This window comes from Pantherophis guttatus, chromosome 1 (genome assembly GCF_059756535.1).
Source record: "Pantherophis guttatus breed Tessera chromosome 1, ASM5975653v1, whole genome shotgun sequence".
Taxonomy (NCBI): Eukaryota; Metazoa; Chordata; class Lepidosauria; order Squamata; family Colubridae; genus Pantherophis; species Pantherophis guttatus.
This window is the reverse complement of record NC_142063.1, coordinates 216286147-216296560: the sequence shown is the minus strand read 5'-3', so window position 1 is coordinate 216296560 and position 10414 is coordinate 216286147. Positions and strand designations below refer to the sequence as shown.

The 10414-nt window shown below is 40.8% G+C and overlaps 1 long non-coding RNA gene across 1 annotated transcript; it reads right to left on the bottom strand.

Moving 5' to 3' along the window:
- Positions 1-2986: 2986 nt before the first annotated feature.
- Positions 2987-7997, bottom strand: LOC117674116 (uncharacterized). The gene is made up of 4 exons (XR_004593681.2): positions 7699-7997; positions 5597-5665; positions 4704-4815; positions 2987-3063 (listed from the first exon to the last, which is right to left on the bottom strand). It is a non-coding gene; the product is annotated as an uncharacterized LOC117674116 (long non-coding RNA).
- Between the last annotated feature and the right edge of the window lie 2417 nt (positions 7998-10414).

Below are 10414 nucleotides of genomic sequence, written 5' to 3'. Positions count from 1 at the left end.
CTGCTCGAGAGAGTGCAGCTTCGGGTGCATGCACTTGCCCGCCATTTGTGCAAGTGGAGCTTCACGCATGTGCATTTCCCCATTTCTCCTGCAGCCTGGTTTTAGTGGGCTGTGGCCTGGGAGATCCCTGGTGTAAAAAACATTATTGTGGATTTTGTAATCCTCTGGGGTCTGCAGTGAGGTTGCTATGGGCCTCTCTTTGCCTCCTTAGTAAGTCCCTACCTGACTCTTTCATTTTCATAAGAGTCTTTGGATAGATTAAATATACAACAGGCAAAGCTAGCATGCTGCAAGGCACTAGCTGCCAACGTTATTTTTTTAAAAAAAATCTCAGGACATTATTTATCTATACATACATACATACAATTTATATCGCTGCTCACCCAGTTTTCAGAAGTCTGAGAGGCTAACAATACATTAAAAACCAACACAGAAAACCCTAAAACAAGCATAAAAAAGAATTATAACAGGAACAACAACATCAGAACAAATGGTGAGATATAAAGTGCCAGAACCCACTAAAAACAGCATCTTTCATTTAAGCCAGATGCAGCAAACATCCTGGCCATGGCACAATGATTTTCCTTGCCAGAGGGTACCAAAGGATGATTGAACGACCCCGGAATACTGCAACTATTATAAATACGAACCAGGTGCTAAGCATCCAAATTTTGAACATATAACCATGGGGATGCTGCAACAGTTGTGTGAAAAACAGTCATAAGTCACTTTTTTCAGTGCTGTTGTAACTTCAAATGGTCAGTAAACAAATGGTTGTAAATTGAGGACTACCAGTTGTCCCAATCTTCAACAGAGGAAACAGACACACAAATATATAGACAGAACCAAGTGTTTAATTTTGCTTGGCCATGCATTTTTTTTTAAAATTTGATTTATATGCCGCCGTTCTCCGGAGACTCAGGGAGTCTTACAATGTGCTAAGCAATAGCCTTCATACTTTTGTATATTTTATACAAAGTCAGCTTATTGCCCACACAAACTGGGTCCTCAATTTATCTACCTTGGAAAGGATGGAAGGCTGAGTCAACTTTTCATGTTTTCTTGGTTTGCACTGGTACTGGAAGTAGATTTTTGTTCTTAGAATCCAATTGCACATTATGTGCCATACATTCACCCCTACATGGTTTTTTTTTAAATGTAAAAATAAGCATTTTTCTTCCTCCTCATTAGCATGTCTTATTTGGCAAGATTAACATTGTGCTGAAATGTGCTTTGCCGTTTTTCAAAACTAACCCCCTCCAAAAATGACTTCTGATTTTCAATCTTATTCTCAGTCTGCTTGAAGATTTATTTTCATATTCTCTTCATGATATTTTTGAGCTTACTGTACTGTTGGAACTAGTGTGTGTGTGTGTGTGTGTGTGTTTGTGCGTAAAGGCAAGACGTTAATTGTGGCAATGTAACTGAAGTCTCCTTCCTTACTTCGTACATGTACAAAAAGAAGCATGAAGACAAAACAACAAAGCAAAGACCCAGAATCACAATCTGATTGTGGTAATCTTAGCCTTTAAATTACAAAGGATGTGGCAAACTTAGATGACTTCATTCACCAGTAATTCCAATTATGGCTCATTATGTCAGCATAGGAAAATCATCACAAAAAATTAACCAACCGCAGCTTCACAGACACTTTATATTTGTCATCCAAGTTGACATTTTTGCTGGTAATGCTGCTTTCCTTTAATAGGTTTTGTGGAAGGCTTTAAAACACATGCCAGTCACAAAGGCAGGCAATGCAGTTGCCTCTGTCCTCAAGCAGGAGCACAACACTTATTAAAATTCTTTTAACAAATTTTTAAATTTTGTATTGGGATGTTTTTATTTTGGCTGTGCACCGCCCTGAGTCCAGCAGGAGAAGGGCGATATACAAATTTAATAAAATAAATAAATAAATAAATAAAAATAAAATGCTGGATTGCCCTTATGGCTCAGCTACAGCTTTGAAACTTGTATTTATTTTTATTTCCATGCATTGTTTAGGATATTTTGTAAATAATGCTACCTAATGCCACTTTCCTCCTTCAGAGTTAATGAGCATTTTCAGTAGTTTTGGCTTATGAATCAACATTCATGGTCACTGCTCAGTCACTCCAGTTTTAGCACTTTTGACCAGGAGAAATATCTAAACCAGGAGTGGGCAATTAATTTTCTCAAGGGGCCATATGCGAAACTTGGACTGTTGTGGGGGGCTGAACCAATAGGGCCACTGCTGTGGGCTGGATAGAAACAGCCGAAGGGTCACATATGGCCCATGGGCCATAGATTGTCCAGGTCTGGTCTAAACGATTCTGGATATTTCTGTTCAACTCTTGATTGTCTATGGAAAGTTTCAGTCATCCAGGTCATGGTAGTTCCAAAGGTGCTTTTTTAAAAGGCAACTGGACTTTCTTTGTTGTTATTTTTCATGAAGATATTTCACTTCTCCTCCAAGAAGCTTCTTCAGTTCTATTCTGTTCTGTTCAGTTCTTCTCCAGAACTGAAGAAGCTTCTTGAATGAGGAGTGAAACATCTTCAAGGAAAAGCAAAGAAAGACCAGTTTGTCTTTTGAAAAAGCACCTGTGGAACTTTTTTGATTGATTATATGTCATAAAGTTGTTGTCTCTTAGCAGTAGTGGGTTCCACTTATCTTTGCTATTGGTTCAGAATCAGGAGTATGAGCACACGAACGTGTGCTCGCTTCATTCACACACAGCGCTTCTGTGCATGTGCAGAACCTTCTGCGCATGTGTACAGCATCCATGATGATGTCCAGGTGGGTGGGCAGAGCCTCCCACCGCCGCCACTACCAGTAGAAACCCACCACTGCCTCTTAGTGAGCACATAGATAGATTTTTCTCCATGATGAACTGTTCCCAACCTGGTCTTTCAAATTGTCCAAAGGTGCACCCATGGACTATGTAACTGAGTCCATCCACTTTGCTACTGTTCATCCTTCTACCTTTCCTGGAGAGCTAAGTCTTCCCACCAAAGTAGAATAATTTGAGCCTGTTAGTGTTCCATACTCACAGGTTATAATTTGATTTTCTCTTTACAAATCAAAATCTTAAGCCAAGCATAGATTTTGATTTCAGATTTGTTAGAAGAGCAAGAAGTCAAGAGTTTTGGTTTCACACACACACACACACACACACACACACACACACACACAGAGAGAGAGAGAGAGAGAGAGAGAGAGAGAGAGAGAGAGAGAGAGAGAGAGATATTAAACTTTCAGTGCACTGAAAGGACTGTACTCCAAGATGATTAAGAAGTAAGCAGGAATAAGGTGACTTTAAATTAATTAATACTCAAATTGAGCTTAATTAAAATATAAGCTTCATTTAAACAAGCACGGTCAATACCAATTATTTCCCCACCCCCATATAATAATTTTCTTCCTTTATCATACTAGAAGTTACAAGCATTGGAGGAGATCTGGAGTATGGCTGGATAAACTTGCAGCTGAACGGTTGAATCTTATGATAAATCTTTTGGTTTTTTTTTTAATTTAACCTTACTGGGAAATGCTAGGGAATTCATTATGGACCTCTTGCATGTAAAACATGTGTTTTATCACTAAACTATACCTGATCATCTTTTTTGAGGCAAATCTTGGTGATCTAAGAACCAAACTCAAGGCCATATTTCAATTCCTGAGCATAAGATGCTCAAATACCCTTAGCCAGCCCTGTATGCAAATCATGTAAGACATGGATCTCTTGATTTCTTCTGATTCTCTTTACAGTATCCTTATGCCACCAGTTTTGTTGTCATGCAGAGCCTCTAAATTATCAAAGGTCCTTTCCCCAACCTTGTTTTATTCTTCATGTTCTTTCAAGCTTGTGTATAGCAGGTAATTTCCTTCCCAGATATGCTGCATGCCATACCAAAGCTTGGAGGTCACCAACAGATAATTATTAAGCATCATTGTTACAGCAGCCGGTTTAGATGCATTACAAATACACCTACCTTGTATCGTATGCTAACAATGAAAAGGCCAAGAATGTGCGTTTTTCCCTGACCATAGCTAATTGGCTGTCAGAAACTAACGAGGAGCCCTAATGAACACCTCCAGTGCTGTCATTTGTCTTAGCGATCTGAGCGCAAACTCTTGCTGGAGGTTATTGCTTTAAAAAGTGTAAGCTCTTCCGTCACCAGTAATGACCCTGCCATCTGCAGGATTTTCCCTCAACCAGAAACCCCGTCGTCCATGTTTTGGATGCCAAGGAAATGGCACTATCTGATGCTGAAGAATCAATACTGTGTTCACCATGCATGTTGAGATGAGTTGCTCTGTACAGTTGCCATGGTAATACGTTCAGCTATTGATCCAGCCATTGGGATTCCAGGGCGAAATACTGCTCATAGTGGAGGCAGAACCTCTCATTCTGGAAAACTAAGCTGTATTTTCTCATATAGCAGGGATCTCCAAACTTGGCAACTTTAAGATTTCTGGACTTCAGTTCCCAGGATTCTCTGAGTCAGCATGGCTGGCTCAGGAATTCTGAGAGTTGTAAAATTGTCAGGTTTGCCGATTCCTGTCATATGGGAATTACTTTTCTTTCTCAGAAGGTTACGGATAAACTCCTCCTTCCTTCTTGCTATTATTCTCAGCCCCTCTATATTTGAAACCTGCTTCCCCTTCTGAACACACGAACAAATGTGCTCAACAAATACAGCCACACCATTGTGTATTCACTTACCTTGACAAGAAGGGTTCTTGAGATAAAAATACTTCATTGGGAATTGGAAATGCTTTCTTTATAAGCTCAGACAACAAAACACAGGCATAGAACAAACTTATAGAATCACTCTCTGTAATAGAAAGTATAGTCTATTAGGAATTTGGGAGGGGAAACTTTGTGATTAGGTCCATAAGTTTAATATAACATATTTTTTTCACATGTGCCCTGTTCAACTATCTTTTCACAGCGGCACCAGGGGTGAAATTCAGCAGGTTCTGACAGGTTCTGGAGAACTGGTAGCGGAAATTTTGAGTAGTTTGGAGAACCAGCAAATATCACCTCTGGCTGGCTCCAGAGTGGGGAGGGAATGGAGATTTTGCAGTACCCTTCCCCTGGAGTGGAGTGGGAATGGAGATTTTGCAGTATCCTTCCCCTACCATGCCCACCAAGCCACACCACGCCCACCAAGCCACACCCACAGAACAGGTAGTAAAAAAATTGGATTTCACCACTGGTTAAGAGATCTTTTTCACTAGATGCTACTAACTTTTTAATACGTATCTCAGAGAGGGTGCTGTACTGCCAAGAAAGCCATATGATAAGTATAGAGAAGTATTCATGAATGGTTTTAAAAAAACCAAGATGGCGTTTATGATTAATGTCCCACCCTGTTTCTATATTTGTCATGTGTGTCAAGTATTCTGCTACAGCACAAGACTTCAGAAGTAATAGAGGGAGTACTCTGGCATCAACTTTCGGCATTGTTGGGCAAAGCTTAATGATGCTAGTACCTTCCCCATTCTGGAGACTTGGTCGCTTCATTTTCTTTTCCACATCTCTCACCCTGGGCCCACAAGAGCACTGGGCACTATTCACTTTTACACAATGCTCTTGTTATAGTCATATAGTACCTGGTGTTCAAAGGAAAGATGCTAAGATGGCATTCCTGTCTTCCTCTGAGTTGTAATGATCTGCAGCATCTGTTAAAATTTATCTATTTTCAGCATAAAATTATCTAACATCATAGTAGAATTAGAGGTCATTATAACTCATGGCCACCAGCAATGTGATCCTTCACAATTTTGTCAAATAACACATTACTATCCACATCCTACTTAATTTTATTCACTTCTATGTTACCATTCACCTTGGTTTTCCTATTCCAAAGCCCCCATATTGTAAATTTTTCATCACAGGAGAATTGCATTTTGACTGATAATTTTTGTCACTCCTTTTTTGCTGTTTTGACACAGTAAGTGACAGTAATTAGAAACTTTGGCTGATTTAGCAAAAAATAGGACCATATCTGATTAATATTTGATAGATCATCAGAAAATCTGTATCTGCAAAAAACAAAAACAAAAAAACCTAACCCTTTTACTGCCAAGAAGACTATATATGGCTCTCTACATGGGGCTCCCCTTGAAGAGCACTCGGAGGCTCCAACTGGTCCAGAATGCAGCCGTGCGGGTAGTTATGGGCGCATCTTGTTACGCTCATGTAACACCTCTCCTGCGCGAGCTGCACTGGCTCCCAGTGGTCTTCCGGGTGCAATTCAAGGTGTTGGTCACCACCTTTAAAGCGCTCCATGGCATAGGACCAGGATATTTACGGGACCACCTTCTGCCACCAATAGCCTCCCACCGACCAGTCCGCTCCCACAGAGGGGGACTCCTCAGGGTACCATCAGCCAAGTTATGTCGGCTGGTGATACCCAGGAGGAGAGCCTTCTCTGTCGGAGCTCCTGCCCTTTGGAATGAATTGCCTCCAGATATTGGTAACATCTCTGACCTCTGGGTCTTTCGCTGTGCCCTCAAGACCCTACTGTTCTGACAGGCGGGGCTGTCTAACTGAATGATTTTAAATTGGGTTTTAATATTGGGTTTTTAAAATTTGGCCAAAACTATTTATTGATTTTAATTAATTTTAACTATGATATTGTATATTTATGTTTTTAATCTTGGCTGTACACCTTCGGGAGAAGGGCGGTATATAAATAAAATTATTATTATTATTATTATTATTATTATTATTATTATTATTATTATTATTATTATTATTATTATTATTCTAGCTTGATTTTTAAAATCTTTTTCTTCTATTTTTCCTCTTTCAAATGTCCTTTTGGATGTACAGAGTTCAAAATAGAATACAATATTCAAAATGTGATTGTGACTGATTAATTGATTACGGTATGTGCCATCAAGTCAATGTCAACTCTTAGCAGTCTCTTAGATAGATCTTTTCCAGGATGACCTGATCTCATCCTGGTCTTTCAGGTCTTCCAATGGTACACAGATCATGCCTTTGTCCAACTTGCCATTGGCCATTCCCTTCTTCTCTTTACTTCCACATTTCCCAGAGCTAGGTCCTCACATAATGTGTCTGAAGTAGCATAATATGAGCCTGATTATTTATGCCTCAAATGAGAATTCTGGATTGATTTGTTTGGTGAGCCATTTGTTTGTTTTCTTGGGTGTTCATGGTATCCTCAAGAGTCTTCTTCAATAGCTTCCAACAACTTCTTAGATAAAAAAGCTGGAATGGGATAACTCACCCTGGCTGACTTGCTCCTTCCAACTTGCCATGGGACGACTTCAACATGGAGATAACCATACTGTTATCCACCACTGTGTCTTTGACAGACTCACAGACATCCACCAAGCTGTCTGCCACCCGATTTGGATGCCGAAAATAAACGTAGAAAGCAAAAATGTAATATAAACTTGGTGAACTGCAATGCAGAATGCCAGTTTCTGTCACTTTTATTTCCATGAATGCTTCAATGGCCTACAGGAGCAGAATACAGGGTGGGTGATGACATCACAGTGCTTTATCTAGAGGTGAGATTCCTGCTGCCCTCCCTCCTCCCCATCAAGGAGGCAAAGGACTGATGGTATAGGAGAAGACATTCTGAGCAAATAAACTTGTTCGATCTCTGCTGTTGTTAAACTTAATTTTAAATGCCTAGGAGACAACCTGCAACCTGCTGGGTCATCATTTCAGATCTTACCAGGATCCTCAGCACCTTCAGCAAGGACGAAGCTGCCAATGTGATGCCTTCGCTTGAAAAGCTGGACATACACTCAGAGATCGTATCGCACTCATGTCAGAGGCACTGAGGCGCTTCTGGGTTGAAAAGATCATTGCCCAGGATAAGCCTAGTTGGGGGCTCCTTTCATGTCCCTGGCAGGAGCTGGAGTGCAGGACGGGAGCTCACCCCACCCCACAGCAGCACTCGGGTCTTAAACACAAGCTTACTGCTTGGGAAGCCAGCATTCTAACCACATGAGCCATTGTGTTCCTTCACACTCAGGGATAACCCCTGTTGAGTGACACTGTACAGCACAGACAAATGACAGCACAGGGAGTGATACATGACATTTTGTATTATGTCATAATCTATTATCTAACTCTGGATAGATGCTAGGTATGCATCCCCATATACCCCAGAGCAACTGTGTAGCTTTGAATATGAATGGTTGCAACTTAAAAAAGAAAGACCCTGAGAGGTCTCAGATGTCTCAGACAAAGTCTGTTGAATATAAGAAAGGGGGGAAAATGAGAGGAGAAAGATTCAGGGAAGGCATCAAATCTTCCAATGAGAACTGAACATAGAGAATGTCCTTGAAGTGCTAAATGAATGGGGGAGGGAGAGGGAGGGAGAGAGGGAGGGAGGGAGGAAGAGAGAGAGAGAGAGAGAGAGAGAGAGAGAGAGAGAGAGAGAGAGAGAGAGAGAGAGAGAGAGAGAGAGAGAGAGAGAGAGAGAACTAATGGAAGAGAATAGAAGGGATGCTTACAAAAACTGGCTTCCTATCCCTTTAATGAGAAACCAGGATGGAGAACAGAGGCTGAGAAGATGGTAAATTGAGAGGCAACTCAGTGATCTACTTGATCCCTCTAACAGAGGAGATCATGGAATGATTTGTGTCATAGAGAAACTGGTTATGTTCATACATATTGGGGAAAAGACCAAACTGCTGTCCTCACACTACTTAAGTTTAAGTTTGGTTAGAGACTTTTGGGGAGGGAGGGGGTGACTGTGTTGTTGCACACCTGATACTGACATCTGATTTTGGTGCTCATTCAAGAATTGTGTTTGAGTCTTAATAGGTCAGATCTGCCCTTCTACCTCTCTGTCCATGCACCTATGATTAGAATTATGTCTTGAATGTACAGGTAGTCCTTGACTTATGATCACAATTGAGACCAGAATTTCCATTGCTAAGCAAAGCAACAGTTAAATGAATTACACCCAATTTTACAACCTTACATAGCTCTACAATTCCTTTACCCACAAAAAGTGCCAGGTTTGAAGTTATACTGTAGTACATGAATACTGGTTGTGGCAGGCAAGTACTGGTTGTGGCAGGCACAAGGATGGAAAAGTTTCTCCCCTTGAGCAGTATTTCTCAACCACAATAACAACTTCAATTCCTGGGTTTGGGGGACTCCAGCTGAGGGACATGCTGTCTGGGCAATTTTCGGAATCTACACATCTTTTAATTGTTTTTAATATTTGTTCTGCATGTTTTTTTAATCTGGCTGTACACCGCCCTGAGTCCTCAGGGAGAAGGGCGGTATAGAAATCCAATATAAAATAAAAATAAAATAAAATAAATAAAATCTTAGCTCAGTGGCCAAGATGCTGAGCTTGTCAATCAAAAGGTCGGCAGTTCAGCGGTTCGAATCCTTAGTGCCATGTAATGGGGTGAGCTCCCGTTACTTGTCCCAGCTTCTGCCAACCTAGCAGTTCGAAAGCACGTAAAAAGTGCAAGTAGAAAAATAGGGAGCACCTTTGGTGGGAAGGTAACAGCGTTCGTGCACCTTTGGCATTTAGTCATGCCAGCCACATGACCATGGAGACGTCTTCAGATAGCGCTGGCTCTTCGGCTTTGAAACGGAGATGAGCACTGCCCCCTAGAGTTGAGAACGACTAGCACATATGTGTGAAGGGAACCTTTACCTTTACCTTTACACATCTTAAAGAAGGTAAATTGACCAACACTGCTCTATACAACTTTGTTCTGTTCAGTTGGTCCTTTGGCTCTTAAACGAAGCCCTTTGAAACCTCCAAAATGCAGACAGGACCAGGAAGAGGAAAGAGTCAGGACAAAGTTTACCACTGAATTCATCCAATCATACCATAATTATCCCCCACAGTTCACAATTTTCCACTTGTGTTAATGAAATGTACAGCTTTCAAGCAGGGCATGGAGAATTGGAATGGGGAGAATATTCCCTAACAGTATTTGAACTTGGGGGCCTGATTAATACTAATTTGGGGAGGTTTGTGCCTGAACACTAATTTTATATAGAATAGAAACAGTGGAATAGGTTGCTATAAAATGAGAGGATGGCCATTGTTTTGAAAGGTGATCAGACAACTTCATGGAGCATTGCTTTATCAATAGCCATTAACCTTGATGGTTGTTCATTTCTACTGAAATCACAGAGAGCATTGTCTCAATTCCGCTTAGGCCTATCCAACTCCATTTTTTTCCCACAGCACTGTAAATGTCAAATGTGCTTAGCTTTCAATCCAATTCATCTTGGCTCTGATAGCAACTCAATTCAGCAAGAATTGTAAAAGGAAGAGGAAAGGTCTCTCTCCATTCTTCTGTGTCAGTGCTTTCAATTTTAGACAAGTTTTTGACATAGTTTCCAGGTTTCGAAGGTGGTGTGTAGCAGTAGTGGTTTTCACTTACCTTTGCTACTGGTTCGGAACT